Source organism: Seriola aureovittata, chromosome 19, assembly GCF_021018895.1.
Source record: "Seriola aureovittata isolate HTS-2021-v1 ecotype China chromosome 19, ASM2101889v1, whole genome shotgun sequence".
NCBI lineage: Eukaryota > Metazoa > Chordata > Actinopteri > Carangiformes > Carangidae > Seriola > Seriola aureovittata.
Window position 1 is genome coordinate 9773450 of NC_079382.1, and position 18152 is coordinate 9791601.

Sequence of the window (18152 nt, forward strand, 5' to 3'; positions counted from 1 at the left end):
ATGCTGCAGTCCGTACAATAAATTGCAGGATGTGTCTTAGGATCTGAGCGATTACTAAGAAATGCTTTCATCCTCATGTAGCTTTTCTTTCATAACAAAGACATGGTCACTTTTCATACCTCTATTCATACCAGACTTATCTGATGAAAGTATGAGAGGCACCTAGAGGAGCAGTGTAGGAACATGCCAAACCTTTGTTGCAGAAAGCAAAAGATACAGGTAGATCCTTCATGCACAGATAAAGAGGCTCAGAGAAGATAAAGAGCTTGATGTTTGATAGTGTTATCATGAGAACACTGTGCCATTGTCCAGCTGTGATGTTTTTGTTTGCTGTTTTTCAGGTTTTATCTCATGGCTTCATTCGTTTGCATAAAGAAAGCATTAAGACAGCCAAGTCAACAATAGATGTACTTACAGAAGTACTTTCATAGATGCAGCAAAATACTCTTTATGAAACGTATTCTTGTCAAACTGTATAGCAAAGCATAGTATAACCATAATGAAACATAGACTTCTTTTGCAGGATCTCCTACAAGCGCACACATTTATGGTGGATATTATTCCCCCTTGTTACTTCACATTTAGGTATTCTTTCTGTCATTAAGGTAGGTCTCAATTTTCCAAACATAATAATAATAACAGTAATATGAAATTTTTACTTGGCCTTGAGATTCAATGTGCATACAACATTTTCTGTATTAATATATTGTTTTTGCTCATTTCCTGCAATGTTCATTTCATTTCATTTTCACAGATTATTCCACTGACTGGCAGTTAGTGGTGGTAACACGCAATAAACAAAGGTAAGGAAGAAGAAGACTGCAAGCTAACAAACATGGATGTAAACAATGCACAATTCATAATGTCAAAAAATTAGCTTTGCAAAAGTTATATAAGAGAAACACTTAACGTAAAAAGCTTCTGTTTGTTCACAAGAAAAAACACTGGGCAACTTTAAGTTTTCAAAAATTTGGAAGAGAAGATAGTGCAGGTTGCAGACACTACACATCTTAGTCATTTAAGGATGGGTAGGTAATGATTTGTATTTGTCAGATCTGTGTTATTTAACACCCAGATAAAGTTAAAATTCCACCAAAATTTGGAATATTGTACAGAACAACTTAATGTTGCACCCAGCATGACAAAATCGTTCTCCTCCAGTGAGGAAGAAGACAGCAAAAAAGTAAACAATGGAGGTTTCAAAACATCCAAAAATCATCTCTCTAAATGTTTTTATCAGAAAGCAATTCCATTCAGCACGTTGGTTGGACCTCACACACAGGATACCCGCGATGTGTTTTGATGAGTAACTCTGAATGTACACATAACTTTTGTTTGTTTACTAGAAAACGCCACTTACTGGGAATGTCTTGTATATGCCTTCAGCTCACGGTTCAGCATAGCTAATTGTGAATGCAGCATGGTAAATACAACTAGGACACGTCAGGATGTTCACCATCATGGTTCCTTGGGTTCACAGCCAAAAATGTGACCAATTTCTCAAATGCCATCTAAACTGTGGAGCTTAAAAAAGCTGCATACTGAGATGTAAATGGACTTCTGTGACTGTCCTGTCTACAGAGCAAGGAGTAGATAGAGATTACCGTCACCCTGCCGCCACAAAGGAGACATTGTCTCAGTGATTAGGTTCCTTCGTCAAGGACACTTAAGCAGTCACATTCCTCGAGAGAAGCCCAAAAAATGGCATTTAAAGTGTCTGGCCACCTCCTCACAGGCTTTGATATTCAAATGAAACATGGCCCTGTACAAACAGGCCCCTCAGCTGAGGAAGCGGGGGGAGAGTAAATCAGATAGGATTTCCCTCAGATGAAAAGAGCTCGTCTGACATTTTCACAGCAAGCACTAGGGGACACTGAAGCAATGTTGGTTTGATGTCATGGTGGGAAGTTATTGCCGTGTGGAAAAGGTTAGCGTTTTCACCCCTGCCTCCCTGGATAAACTGCTGAAACGCAGCATGGAACGAGCAGATGAGCTGAGACTGGAGCGAAGATTAGTGGGCATGGTCTCATCACACAAAAACAAATCCAACCCACCCTGCTGCATTCCTCTTTTATTGTCACACTGGTCAGTTTGTTTGGTCTTTAATGTTTTGGTGTAGACTGAAGGGCCCCTGGTGCTAGCTGCTGCTGAAGAGTATAAACACAAGAAGACCTGAAAGAGGGTCACAATAGCAAAACCGTGGGATCTGAGAGTAGAATTTAGGGTGGTACCTTTTATCAAAATCACTGAATTACACAATCTAACTGTTGTGGCATAGCTTTCCCATACCTCCTTCTGATGTATGTTTCCTTAGATGAAGCCTTCTTTCAGTGAGAACCAAAAGGTTTTCGACAGAATATCTCATTCCCATGCAGATGGAATGTGTGGATTTGCTGCCATCAAATTGATGGGCACAGTCTGGTATGCAATTAAGGCATAGCTGTCACTAAGAGGCTTTCCTGGGTGATTAACTTGTAAGGGCTGTTGCATCCAAGGAAGTCAACTGAACACAATTAGCCTATTTCTAGGGAATGAGTTTGGTTAAAGGCCCCCACTGTTCGTAAGATGAGGTGAGAGGAGACTCGCTGAAGCAGACAGCTCGAGATCAAGACGTAGCTTTCATCGACCAGGAAGTGGAGCTCCAGGTCCAAGTACATCCATTGCCCTTCTTCTCAATTTAATTCAATTTTATTTACTTATCAATATTTTACTGAAGGTGGCTAGAGCTTTCATGCAATTGACACGAATCCTTATCACCATCCAAGTGCCCGCGAGCCCCCCTTCTCGCTTCTTCCATCCCTCGACCCTCTCACTCACTACCCTTCCCATACTTATTTGGGTGTACGTGCTAAATGGCACTGGCTTCTCCAACAATTTCACTGCTCTTTGAAGAGGCTCTTATCCCCATTTTCCCTCCGCTTGGCCCTCTGAGAGTGCCGGCTTCTATCCTCTCTCTCACACACATACCCACACATACTCAGCCTGCCTGTAAGTATATACACACACACACACACACACACACACACACACACACACACACACACACACACACACACACACACACACACACACACACACACACACACACACACACACACACACACACACACACACACACACACACACACACACAATCAAACACAAACCTCTTCAGATGTTTGAAAACATTTTGTTCTCTCCCTTTGCAATTTTTCTTCCTGCTGGGATGTAGTTTTTGTTTTAGTTCTGAACTGGTGCTGCACCTCCTGAGGTCCAGTCCCCTTCGGTTGAGTTGTGTTTGTCTGACTTTTTAAAAGGTTTACCCCCCAATGGCTAGCAACAAGGAAGTCAATTAAAGCAGAGAGGGGATAACATCAGAAGAGTATAAAGGGACAGCAAACCTGTTTTCATCAGGATCAGTGTCACTGACCAGGAACTTTCTTCTCTCCATATGTTTTAAATTAAAGAATTGTGTCTCACCTGTAGGAACAACAAGTAAATATATTGCCAGTCTTTAATATAAGCTCGGAAGGATGATTTAATGTGATACAGGGATGTCTCATGCTGGGCTGATTTGTGCAGCACTGCCCAAATTAGTTTCCCACCATGGCTGCCCCTGCTCTTAACTTCCTACTTGTGCATGTTGCCATGACGCCTGCAGCAGCGTTCTCACATAGACCAGATGGTTTCCAGTCAGCTGCCATCCCCTTTATTAAAAGGCTGTCGGCTGGTGGTCATGTGACTTATGAGGTGAGCATTTATATTAAAGGAGCTGCAACTTGGAATTACTAACGGTTCATCCTGTTTGATATCTGAGTTACAATATGTGCATGACTTCTGGCCACTTGGGGGCAGCCCAACAAGCTGTACACACAACATTGGTATATTATCACCTAATAAATTTTATATGGTCTTATAAAATTGCTAGCAAACAGTAGCATATGTATATATCAAGCAGACATGGTAGACATTAGCATTCATTTCTAGTTGTGTTTGTGTCCATCTGACGAATGTAAGTCAAATATTCTCTTTATATTTTAGCTCTGTTTTGTACCTGGCTCCTTGGTAGTGGAAGACTTTATTTTTATAGAACTTTTCATGCAAGCAATGCCCCATTACATTTACTGACTAGCTTCACCAAGGCAGTTCCAGGACCGGGTCAGAGCCGGTGTCTAATCTGGAACCAGCTCTGCACGTTTCGACGGCCAAAGAACCGGCTCTTGGCCAGGAAAACAGTTTTGAGAGTAGCGCCAACACTTTTCGGGTGTAGAACCAAGAACCGCTTACGTCAGGGTCTGGGGGAGCTGTGACCAACAATACCAACCATTTAAAAAAAATCTAAGCTAAAGTAGTGTCTACTTAGCCTGATCCAAAGAAGAAGAAATAGCAATGTAGTCCGCATAGTCAGCATTATAGGGGAAAGTGCACACGTACACAGACATATACATACAGTGGCATAATGACTTGGATCTATGGTGGCTCTCCAGAAAGTTTGCAAGTATATGTATCTGTTGTTTTGTGCCGGGTGGGAAAGGTACAGTTGGTTTATAAAGTTTCCTGATGTGAATGAAAACCGTACTGATCAGTGCTGAGTGAATCATAACATTCAAGTTGCGCGTTGTAAAACCAAAACAAATTACTTAAAGATGCTAAAATGCTCCGTTGAACTGAGCAAAATCTGGTGACAATTATCTGACTCACTAAGACTGACACCTTTCACTTTAAACCTAGTCTTTTGATAAAGTGTAGACTGATTAGAGCAGCTTGAAGACAGAAATGTATCAATTTCTGTGCTAAAGGCCTGACATGAGCAGACGTGATGATTTAACTCAACAGCTTTCTTCTGCCTTTAAACCATTTTTATTTATCAGATGTATTGCCGTTGTACTTGTGAGTCAACTGTTTTACAGCTTTATAAACCAATTTTTGGCTGATGCTGACCCTCGCTATACTTCTCACCAGGTGTTACAACATATTAGGGTTATTTTTGTCCATTGACCTACATGGGAAATGAGTTGTTGACGGTTCCATTTCACGTCACTGAGGTGCTGCAAAGTCTCGTGCTTTTTTTCACCACTGCACATTTCATCAGAGTAATGCTTATCTTGATGCAGCCTCAAAACACACTATTCTTTCCCTCTTTGTATAGAGAGAAAGTCACGTCAGGATTTGTTGTGAAATCTGTCACTTTAATGTTGCGTTGCTTATCTACAGCACGTCATGTGAACCACCATTGCTACTTACTTCAGCTAAATGTGAACTAATTTACCTGTACTCCTTAACAGCCACTTTCTTTACTGTCATCTGTCCCCACAGTGACTGAACCTGGGTGAATGTATTGAATAGTATAGACTAGACACTCGGCTGCTTTGCAGACAGGTGAAGCCCAGCAGGGGGCAGTGGTGATTATCAGGTGAAGCTGTTTTACTGCCTCCCACTTTTTTTTTTTTCTGACTACACTGTCACCCTGCAGCAGCCACTCACTCATCAAGAACTTGAGGATTAAATATTAAAACAGATTCAACTGGATGTTATAAAGGACGCTAAACAACAGATTCCCAACTTTTAAGGCTTACTACTTTGCGTTATTGCTACACCTTGCGCAGTAATAGTACTACTTATAACCTTTCAAAAACTGTTTCATTCAGTGTAAAAGGAAGGTTACAATGGCAGGATGACAGAATAAACAGTGTCATGTTCACAAATGTAATAAAAACTCTTAGACACTTAATGACTTTTCCTCCATAGCAATGGGTTTTCAGACCTAAGAAACCTCTCTTCCGCCACCAGGATGTGTTATGTGGGCTACCTGATGGGGAACATGATCTTTGTCCCATGTTCTCTTCCTTTCCCAGTTGGGGGTCATTCATGGAAACAACTTGAGACCGTCTTTTTTTCTTATTTTTACTGCCGTCTTTTTTGTTGTATTTTTAACACCGTGTCCAATACATCTTATCCCCTGAATGAGAATGTAAAAACCCTTCTGTGTGTGTGTGTGTGTGTGTGTGTGTGTGTGTGTGTGTCTGTGTCTGTGTGTCTGTCTGTCTGCTTGCCTTGACCTGGTGAGAAGAAGTCGTACAGTCAACGGCAATCAGTCAAGAGTTTCCCCAGTCTTTATGCATCAGGCTTAATTAGGAGACATTCAGTCGCACAAAGAGACATGATGCAACAAAAGAGTGGACGCTGAAAAGAAGCAAATCTGAAGTCCTTCCATCTCCCATTCACTCGTATGTATAAAGACTGGGCAGTCAAACACAAGGCAAACTCTCCAGTAAAATTCCATCACTGGAAAACACAGGACTAAGAACAGCAATAAAGGAAGAGGCACTTTTTTCCCCAAGTACTGCTTTGTCATCGAGCGGGAGCACACTCACATGTTTAATACTTTCTATTTACACCAAATAATAACAACTTTATGTAGCAACCAGCTGGATGCTTTATGGTCAGATCTTACAAGTTAACAGGTGCCATGTTTCAGATTTCAGGATATACTCCCTGATTCACTGACTGAATCTTGCTTTAAAGTGGAACTATTCAACTTTACAGGCCATTGTGGCAACAAGTGGCAATTAAAGGGATAACTGCACTGCACACTGAAATTCCCCACATGTCCCAAAATTCTCTTGAATCAGTTGCTTTAAAGACATGATCATCAAGCACCCTGACTGAGAGCAGCTGGAGCAGGGAGACCCTTGACGGACCACTAAGGCTCGCTACGTCTCGTGACATTACTGAACTAGCGATACCACTCTGCTATCCAGTTGTTATACTTATTATATATATAGAAATCTAGTTTTATATGTTATCATAGACCAATCGGCCGTGGGTTTGTTGTTTTATGATTTTTTATTTTTTATTTTAAATGCTTCCTGTCTATTTGAAATGGCAAATGGCCTTGAGCTATGTTCTCTTCTTTATCTGATATCTCTCCAGACATGCTGAACAGGGCTGATGGAGATCAAGTAATTCATACTGAAAGGGTTCCTTAAATGCTCTTTTCAAGTCAGTCAGCAGGAATATTCATAATGGATATTATGTCATAGTTTGGAGGGAGGTTTGCTTGGAACAGGTCTTAAGTTTCTCTTTTCTTCTCAGCATTTACTAATCTTTCAAGGGCACTTCTGTTTAACTCTTGTTTTAATTTTGTGATAAAACCATCAAAATGTCTGTCTGTGACACGCTAAAATGTAGTGTAACAACAGCACAAGAAGAAAAGGTGACTCATTTACACCAGTTACACAGTTTTCTAACTTTAGCCAACATTAGCCATCATGAGTTACATGTCATACAAGACCAAGTAGAATCAAAGCCCCTGAGTGTATTGAACTGACTAAAGGTGTTTCATAACTTATGCATTTAACTTTTACTTTGTAGAAGTTGTAAAATTGCCTGCTTTGATAAACTGCTACTACACTCAGATTCAGTCTGAGTCTCACCATTTTCTTTCGACATGCAACTAAACTGATATTACACCATATTCAGGCCTAAATTTGAGACAAAGCTTGTAGACCTTCGTCTGCCTTGAAGTGATGATCATTAGGGGCTTTTGTTGGTCTTTCTACTATAGATCACTTATTTTTGACATTTACCTACACCTACATCTTCTTAGGTGTTGTTGATGAGCTCTGGGTGCGGGCTTTTTTTGATCACAAGTTTCTAAAGTGTCCTCCAGATGTTTCAGATTTCTGAAATAAATCTGTCTATTCAAACGTATGCAGTGTATTTCTTATTAGTGTTGGATTATTCTGTGGGTTTTTCTACTGGCACTGGTTCTGCAGACCAAATTGTCCTTGACACCGCGGCATATTGCCACAGTATGTCTTCTGTTGTCGATGTAATTTAATGCAAATCCATTTGAGACATAGCAAAGGTGTCAACGATGGTTCTGGTATAGACTGGAGTTCTTTCACAACTTTTCCATATAGTATTTTATGATTGATTATCTGATATATTCTCGTGCTGGCAATGAAGAAGCGAAAGCCAAACCCAAGGAGATCAACATATTTTCTTCTTTCTCAACTTTTAATTTTTTGCAGTAGTTGGATTTATATGGTCTTAGAAAAAGGATCAGTGTTAAACATCTGGCTGACATTGAAATAATACATTAATAACCATAAAAGAAAGACTATCCAAGGGAAAAACTTGGAAAAGTATTGCTAACAAAAGTGATGATAAAAGAAATCTTCAAGATCTCACTTGACACTCACAATCTGTAAATAGACGCAGAGTACTTGCATCAGAGATCTTACAGGAAGGTGTAAACTGTGTAAAACATTGTGAAAAACTCATCTCTGGGATCTGATTAGATCACACGTTTCGCCATTGACCTACACTGTTGGCTGCTGAGATTCAGAGGAACAGACTTCCTTTCCCCTGCTGAAACGCTTGTTTAAAAAAACCAGTCCAACTGGCAGGAGCCCATTTACAAATGTGGGATGTTTTCTCTTTGTTGTGGTAAGAAGTGATCCCAAGCACCGGGAGCTCACAAGGGACCTTCATGAGCTCTGATGGTGGAAAGAAATAAAAGGATTAAAGAGGAGAGTGAACAGCAAGGAAACACAGAAACACAGTGAAGTACCGTGAAGAACAAACACAAAGTCCTCTCAGCTGATTTAAAGTCTCTCTATGTCTGATAAACACCCTGTTGTAAGAGTCTCCCCATATGCTCGTACTGGGAAAAAAATTACCACAAAAGCATCAAAGACTCTGGTCCCTCATGTCTCCTACATTTGATCAGTGCATCAAGTGCTCTTTCATGTTTTTGACCCACCAGCTGTTGTGAGACCCTCTACCTGTTTTTTTTTTTTTTTTTTTAAGCAGGAGTAATCAGAGTAATCTTTTCACCATCAGTTGCATATTTCATAAGTATATCTACACAGAGCCGTGGATAAATCAGTGGGATTTTTGAGTGTTTTACCGCAGGAAAACTTGGACGACTAAAAGTTTACAGCCATGCTAGCGGCTCTGTGAGGCTGTAATCAGCACAGAAGTGCTTTGAGCTAAATGCTAAGACCAGAATGCTAACATACTCACACTGACAATGCTAACATGGTGAAATTATGTGAGGCCTGTATCACGAAGCAAGGTCAACTCGCTTCACTTAACATTGGTCATCCTGTATTAAGAGGCTGGTTATTATCAGCAGGCTCTGTTAAATCTGGGTTTAACTATTCGGCAACAGGTGGAGCTGTTAATAACAAGCAACACCATTAGAACCATGAATGAAGACCTGAATATGATATGAAACAGTGATAGGCGCAGGTAAATTAGCTCATAGCAACAGCAGAAATTGATATTCAGCAGGGTGAAGAGTAAAGAATATAATCACACAACCAGAATAGAAGGGGAAGCTGTAGAAACACTAGACATAATTTTCAAATTTTACAGATTATGGGTTATAGATGATTATAAATAAGTGCAGGAATTATATGTCTTAGGTTTAGAGTGAATACGTTTGTGATGAACAAACTATTATGAATATGTAATGTGAAAGTAATGTCAGACTGTTTCTGCCGCCAAAGGAAAGCTTGAGGAGAGGAGAGAGGAGGAGGGAAGTAGTTAATGCTTGGTAAGGTCTATTTAACTGAAATGTCAGCATTTATATCCTAATCCAAAATGTTGTTACTTACTTTGGTAAACTCTCCCTCCATTTGTTAGAAGTAAGCTGCTGGTTTAAAAACCAGAGTGACAAATAGAAAGCCAGGAAGAGCAAAATGATTCGACTGATCTGTAAAAATACAGTATCTATTGCTCTTTATTATTTGTCACGTTATTGTCAACGCTTTTGTCCAGTCTGACTGGTCAGTAGCTGTGCTGTTGTCAGGTTTTGATGTGATCCTCTGAGGTTAACTGGAGTTATCCATAGCAGGTTAGCAGTGTAGCATAAGTTGCCATGGTGATCTACCTTGATTAAAAGTGAGCCAGCTTTGCAATACCAGAAAACCCAAGATAATGCCAGAGAGAGCTGGATAACTCACTAATCTCACTTTGTGGTTCAGGCCCCTGGTATAATGTTTACCATTTTGGTTTAGCATTTGCTACTTAGCACTAAGCACAAAGTATGGCTCAAAGTATGGGAGTGTCATTAGTTTGGTACAAAGTATCAGACAAATGGAAATTCTGACCCGGGGATGTCGGTAGATGAAAAGTCAGGGGATCACCAAAGTTATTAAAGTTCATCCGGTCAGGAACGTAAATCTGTGTACCAAATTTCATGGCAATCTATCCAATAATTGTCGAGACATTTCACTCAAAACCACAAATGTCAATCCGATGGTGGCGCTAGAGAAAACGTCAGAGGATCAGCACAGGCAGCAGGATTCATTCTCTGTGGACCACGAATTTCTGTACAAAGACAATTATCATTTGGAGCAACACCTCAAAGCAAAAACAGATAATAAAAATAATTAAATAAATATATCATAGTGTAGATTATGCACTGAATCCGTGTTTTTTGGGGTTGAATGATAGCCTGCTGCCAACATCTAATCTGAGTCTGACTCCATCATCCGTGTTTAGGAAGGCTTTTCCTTAAAACTGCTCTTTGACTACATCTGGATCATGTCAGTGCTTCACTCCCTACAGGAACAATGAGAAGTGTTTCCATTTGCAAGTAGACATGGCTCTTTGGAGCGTCTCACACTCATCTCCGCAGAGAATCTTATTTTGACAGATTCATGTATCTCAACCAAAAGTGCGTTATATGAAACAATGTTTTATCATACATGCTTTTTCAGCAGTAAATAATGGTTTGCCATAACTTGTTTTCATCCTCCTGGAGCACATGCCATTGGTTTAGCTGCCTTAGTGCACATACATGTACAGTACATTTTCCATGATACTGGTTGAGGGAATCCTTTTTGCATTGACCACTCCACCTGTTCGATGTTAAGAAAGATCTATCTGTTGTTTGTGCAAGTAATTCTGTGTGATTCAATCACTACTGGAGCTCATTTACAACTAATCCTCAGGAAATCTGCAGATATTTGATCTGAGGAAGATCTCTTTGAAAGTTCAAAAAGATCTTGTGTCTCTGCTCCAAACAGAGCCAAAAATTAAATGAATGCTGGAAAAGATCCATGCCACTAATAGCTATTAGAGACAATACTATGGGCACTTGTATGCACTTTTATATGTACACAAATGCATGCACTTAAAGGAATAGTTTTGGAAATATGCTTACATCCTCGCTTTCTTGAGAGTTTGATGAGAAAATTGATACCAACAAATCTGAAGCTGCAGCCATCAGCCAAGTAGCTTAGCTGTTATACAAAATTACAATACAATACAATCACAACTGATGCTCTATAGCTTTTAAATTTTGGTCATTGCACAGATTAAACAAACTTGATATAAAAACTTAATTACTGAGCTTCATAGGTGGATTTTGTTATCTTTGAATAGAACCTGGCTAACTGTTTCCCCCTGTTTCCACTCTTTATGCTAAGCTAAGCTAACCATACCATACAGACTTGAAAGTTGTATTAATATTCTTATCTAATTCTTTTTTTTAGCCATAACTCAAATGAACACATTTCTTAAAATGTCTAACTATTCCCTTTAAAGCTGACAGACAACTGTAGAACATGTATTGTTGTAACCCTGCTTTTGCACTTATTACACATGCTTGGTTCACGAGACCAACACAGAATAACCATCCATAACCATCCAGTGCAAATTGACAGTATGATCATTACCTGGACCTCATGCATCCCAGCCCAAAAAGCTCCCACCCTGCAGCAGAAATGTGGCTCTGATTATTGGAGCTGTATTTTGAATGAGTTGCAGGGTAAACCTTGGGAGGCACAGTATAATGTGAAACAGATATACTATATCTTAAACACAATAGTCCACACTTACAAGGAAGACATACCTTTGTCATCATCCAGAAAATCATGTTAAATTCATGTGCTCTGGGCTCTAAGCAGCGCTGTTCAAATCCAGATAGCAGACAACGGTCTCTGAGGACACAGACAGTATTACCTGCCTGCTGAAGGAGATTCTTTTCCCTGAAGTAATATCTGCTTAGCCCGAGGCAACAGAGCATTCACTGACAGGCAGTATAGAGTTTGCATGCCACTAGTAATTGGATAGTCCAACATCATTAACCTCATGCACTGTCAAAATATTTGCAACCCTATTACAAGTAAGTGAAGGTCCTACAGTATCTTTGCTGGGTTTTGCTGAAAAGTTGTTTGACTATTTCAAAACTTCCCGTGTAAAAAAAGAAAAGCTGCTAAGGTGTAGTATAAAGTATGGTATATGACTTTTTCTTTGACATCTATGATCATTGTCATTGTGCATATCAATATTTTTATCCTGCTGGAGAGAGGTAACTCCTCAAGCTTGTGTTTCATGTTTTAAATGTTTAATCAAAGCCTGGTTATATTTTCAAATGGATTCAATTGATTGTGGTTTTTAATGGTTATGTTTGTACTCACTGACAAGTATGTTCACTCTTCAATTGTTATCACCTTATTAAACCCTTTGAAGCAAGGATTATCATATTGGTCCATATATAAATAACACTTGAAACAACCCGAGTTCTCCTTTGAGCAATCTTAATGAATATGAGTCCAGATGTAAAACATCTGCCTCGGGTGCTCTGCTTTTGGTCATATTTCAGTCCCACTACAATATTTGACAGGCTGCCTTCGATGTCCTAATGTGTTTCTACACGACTCTGCAGAGAATTCAGACGAAAGCTGTCTATCCAGGCGCTAATTCTGTAGAACAAGACCCAGACAACCTCTAACCTGACCATATACAGTATATGGAACCGGTCTCTGAACATTTCCCTGGGACGTTGGCCAGATTGCAATCACACTGGCTGCCAATCAAACCAAAGACCCCAGGGTTCTGCTTTTTGAAAGGAGTGTTTGTTTGCCGTGTTTGTGTTATCTTTAAATACATATTCTTCCGACACACTGAAACAGAACAGCTTACTTTATCAGTCAGAAGTTTTACAAATGCCAAAATCCCTGTTATACATATGTTTATGTAGCTCATATGATGGCCTATTGGAAGCACTACAACCACAGTTATCTTTAATCCCACACAGGGGTGTAATTTTCTTACCTCATTCATGAGATATGGCCGAATCCCAGCAGTGAACTGGGGGATAATGAAAATCACAATAACCTATATCCCCATTGACTTATTAAGACATACCCACAAGAATGTTTATGTTGTATCCACATTAAATCGGTTTGGATCGCAGATAAAGTCTGGAAGGATCTCAGGGCCCGTGTCCAGGGGCTCAGCTTTCACAACCAGCCTTTAAACATGGAAGTAAAATTATGATTGTCATCCTCTACAGGTACAATAAGACATAAATGGCATTATTAAAGACATGTACACAGGTTGAGAGCCTGTGTCGGTGTGTGATCTTTACATGCTGACAGGGGATCCTGGTGGATCCGCTCCAAGCAGAGTTGGCCTCTGTGGACTGGGGCCCTGCTGGAAATTAAATTACCTCTTTTTCATAGAGGCATGGTGGTCACATTTACAAAAACATAGAGAATAATGTTACTTTTTAGATAGCTAAAGATAATGTTGATGAATAGACACACACTCCCTTTGGCTGTTGTACTGTGTTTTGTTAAGCACCAGTTTGCATTACATCCTCACTGAAACACGATGAAAGGATATTTCGTGTGTATGGTATAGATCAGAAAATACATTTTTCATGGATGATGCTCCAACTTCATGCCTGTTGCACGGTGACGACTCTTTGACCCCTACAAATCAAAAAAACCCCTGGTCTGTTCACAAAACACGTGTAACTGTATAATACATTTGCAGCCAAGCGTCAAGTTTGCATTGTCAAAATTGATTTTGGAATTGTTAGGAACCAATGGACTGCTTTGCTGCCGGGGAAACTCTGTGATGTGGCGTCATTCTTTTCTTGGCAACGTGGCAAACTTCAGTCAGCAATCTGTCAGTCTACCTCTTTAGTCCCCACTGAAATATCTCAACAGCTATTGGATGGATTGTCATGAAATCTGGTACAAACATGCATGGTACCCAGAGGAACAATCCTACTGATTTTGGTGACTTTTCATTTTGCATTACCATAACATTTGGGGTTCAGAGTGATTTACGTCATATCTAAAGTCCCTCTCATGGACAGATTCTAATGACTTTGGTGATCCTCTGACTTTCCATGCACCATCATCAGATTAGATTTGTCCAAATACCTGCAGATCTAATGACATTCCCATCAGAGCCTCAGCTTTACTTACTTACTCACAGAGCCGCTGCTGTGGATGTAGACTCTTATTTAGATTCCAAGCAACTGGCACTGCAAGTCAAGCTACTCAGCAGCTTTTCATCCAAACAGCCTTTAGGTAATCGTGCTCATTTGCCATTTTGTTTCACTTGGTCGTCAATACATCATGTTCTTTTTTGCCGTTTTCTGACTGTGGAGGTTTGTCATTTTGCCCAAACCAAACAGCAGTGAGTGACGCATCCATCCTGCTGATGCAGTTTTTAGTTGACATGAAAGCTGCAGTCGCGGTTGCTAGCACCAGTCAACATTTTTCAGGTCAATCGAAGAAACACGCAGAAGTTGAAGTTAAAGTTAAGAGGCGGTTTTAGTGTTATTTCTTTAAGCCAGCTTCCAGAAACCTGCATTGCCACATCAGTCTCATCCATGCTTGTCATTTTTCTGGCTGTGGCACAGAAGGCCGACGTCTTCATTCTTCATCGTGTCTATAAACCTCTGACATTGAGCTCAGCAGCAGACCCATTTGAAGTGCAGAAAAAAAAAAAAGAAATCAGAAGTCTGGGCAGAGATTTCGAGGTCTGGAACCAGCCTTGGGACCAACAGTGAAATATCAACCTAGTGGTTTGAATTTCAGTTTTCTTCAGACACCAAACCAACTGGAGTGATATCTCCTGGAAAACTGGCTTATAAAACAAAACAAGGAAGGCAGACGTATCTATTATATAAATAAACTGCATCAATCTTAGACTGGCTTAAAACAATTCTCTCTCCATTTCATCATCTATTTCTTTTGATATACTTGTCACACACCGCTCTTAAAAGGCTTCTGCTGTCTGCGTGTTTAGTTGTGAGCAAGCATTACAAATTGTATGAGTGATATCCTGAACTCCTGGCCATGAAGCATTAGCTCAGTCATTTGCTTTCATTATGGAGGAGTCATTTGTGGATGTCAAAACCACATCAAGGCAAAACGTATTGTTACCATGGCGCTACAAAGAGACTTCAAATTTTAGGTCCAGACATTCATGCCGAGTAAATTGTGAACACAACCGGATAAAATTTCAGTTGCCCTGTTAGAAGCTAATTTACCATTTTCCCTCCCATTACTACAAGTTACACTGGGAATTGCTTGAAAGCAAGCCAGTGCTGTATCTGAAAAAAGGGGCCACAAACAGAACAGAATGCCACATAAGTCATGTCTTCAGCAGAATGAGAAAAATGCTCTTTCATGTTGTGCCTCGGCTGTGTATGAAGCAGTGCTATGGAGTGTTTCAGCTATGTGTTTGTGTTGCTTAGAGGTCCCAAGTCCGCTTTTGGCTGAAAACTCTTGACAATGACATATATGTAGAGGATTCTTCAAAGTCACCGCTCTCTTCTTTCTGTGTGCTCTCCATGCCTTTCATTCTTTTCTTCTCAAATATCCACATACAAATGACAGAGCGGATGGATGACCTTTAACCAGTGGGCCTACTGAGGTATCCAATGGTTTTCCTCCTCTATCTGTTAATCAACACATCGCAACAAATCCAGACACAACAAGATGGAACGTCACCCACGCAGTGACATCCCAGCAACCTCAACAAACATGAGCAGAACAAGATTAATGAAGCTTTTTTTTCTAAAACATGTCCCTGCATTCTGCAAGAGTGATCTCTAATTAACAGTTTTTATTAAAACTGGAAAAAGTCAACAGGATAGTTCCTAAGTAAAATGAAGAAGCCAACTGTAATATCTCAAATGAGTGTCTATACGATGCCCTCTGGAAGAAGTCAATTATTTACGTTCAGTCTGAGCAGCAAAGTTCATGAATTCACCGGTGCAGCGCACTATGAGAAGTTTTCTTAACCCATATACTACACAGTTTATTGTAGTTTTCAACAATGTCTGGCTGACTGCCTCTTGGCGATCCTGCCCACACTGTATTTATTTCCTGTCAGATGCTCGTCCTGATTATTCTGTCATTCTCTGTGGTCCCACCACACAGACAGCAGAGACCCCCATCTCTCTCACCTCTGGCCCCCTGCCTCACCCCTGGAGGCAGTGACAGCCTCTTTCCCCCTCCTTACTCACCCAGCTGTATTCTCCTTCTCCCACTGCTCCACTCATCACTATTTTCCCATCTCGTTGCTGCACCTACTTCATCCACACCCTTCTTCTCGCGCACATCTGGGAAAGGTTAAGAGAGTAGAAATGTTGGCTTTGTGGTCATTTAGGTTGAGATCATAAAGCAATTTCAAAGGGCAAGAACTCTATTCTCATCCTTGTTCAGAAGATAAAGGAGGACTCAATCATGTTGCCTTTCAAATAATGTAACTTCTAATGAAGTAGCCACACGTCCATGACTGATCACATTTTAACTTCTTAAGGATCTTTTACCAGAGTCAGTCACTTTGTCAAATAATCTCCACCTTTAATCCTCTTAAATAAGAGTTTGTCCGCCTCTAAAAGCACGATGAAGTGTGACTATCAGGTAAAGAATTAGGAGGAAAAGGAGACAGATGTGGTTACAGCTGTAAGATTTACAGTGAGCTTGAGACAGACTTGTTCATCAGTACATATATCTATCTATCTATATCTAAGTGTTCATACCTGTTCCAGATGTCCATTTCCAAACATTTAACACCTGGCTGTAGTGTTAACACCTGTCTTCATTTTGTTCTCAGATTACTCTAACAAGTTAACTGAAATGAAGTATGACTTCACACCTGGGGGGTAAATGGGGATATGGGGGAGAGACTCCCGGACTGTCTCTCCTCAAGGGTATTGATGGCATTGCATCTTGTTGTACATTGGAAACATTGGACTTTCACCTCCGCACAACTGGCCATTCACTGTATGAAGGTGTCTTTCATTATTGTTTAGAAACGTTATGAAAATTGTCCTCCCTCCCACTTCCAATATTGGAAAGATGCTGTTCAATGATCCAACAAGCTCTTCGCTTGAAGTTTACTGATGCCTTCAATAGTTTTGACAGTCACTTTTGACATTCTGTCTTTTAAATATGAAGCTAGAGCCGTTTAGCTTAGCTTAGCATAAAGAGAGGAAACGGGGGGGACAGCTAACCTGGCTCTGTCCAAAGGTAAGAAAAAAATCATCTACCAGCATCTTCACAGTTCATTGATGCATAAAAAATCCATCTCCTGGCTGTAGCAGCATATTAAGCATTCAGATCTGAGAGTGAAGCAAACACGAGTATTTCCCAGAATCTTAAACTATTCCTCAAAGACAGGTAGTTTCAAGTGGAATAGAAATCTTTTACTACAAGAGAGTGTTACTGCAACCAAACTGGATTACCTTCCTTGTAAAGGAAATGAGGAATCTAAGGTATTTGAAAAAAAAAAGAAAAAAGATTATCAGCACATCGGTGTGCTGTTGGTATGAGTCTTAAGGTTGGAGTTTTCAGGGTGGCTAAGCTGCGAATTAAAGAGTCTGGAGAGGATTAAATGAGATGTGAGGCTATGCTATCGTACACAGAGGCAGGATAAGAACCGTCAGGTGAGAGTATAGGATGGGAAAGTCAAGGGTAATTAAGAGGCGTGGCAAGCACCTCCAGGTGAGCCTTACCTGGTTGAAAATAGAAGACCACCTTAGACGAAATGAAGACAAAGTGATACTTAACAGTCTATCCCGAGGCTGCTGAGCACATCTGGTCAGAGTGTTGTTAAAAGGAACCTGCTAAATCCATTATCATCGCAGAGTAGCTTAAATTACAGCCGGAGAACAAGAAAAAACAGCTGTGAGAGTGATAACCTGTGAGAAAACTCCCACTAACGCACACTGACACAGGCCGGCAGGTTTACAGGGTGAGAGATTGACTACCAGTTGTAAAACACAATCAGGGAGGGTGTGTTACTGTGTCAGTCAGAGCGTAATGCAATCCTAATGTCACAAGACATGAGGGGGAAAGAGAGGCATTGTCCTTCTCAAGGCATTTTTTCAATGAGGA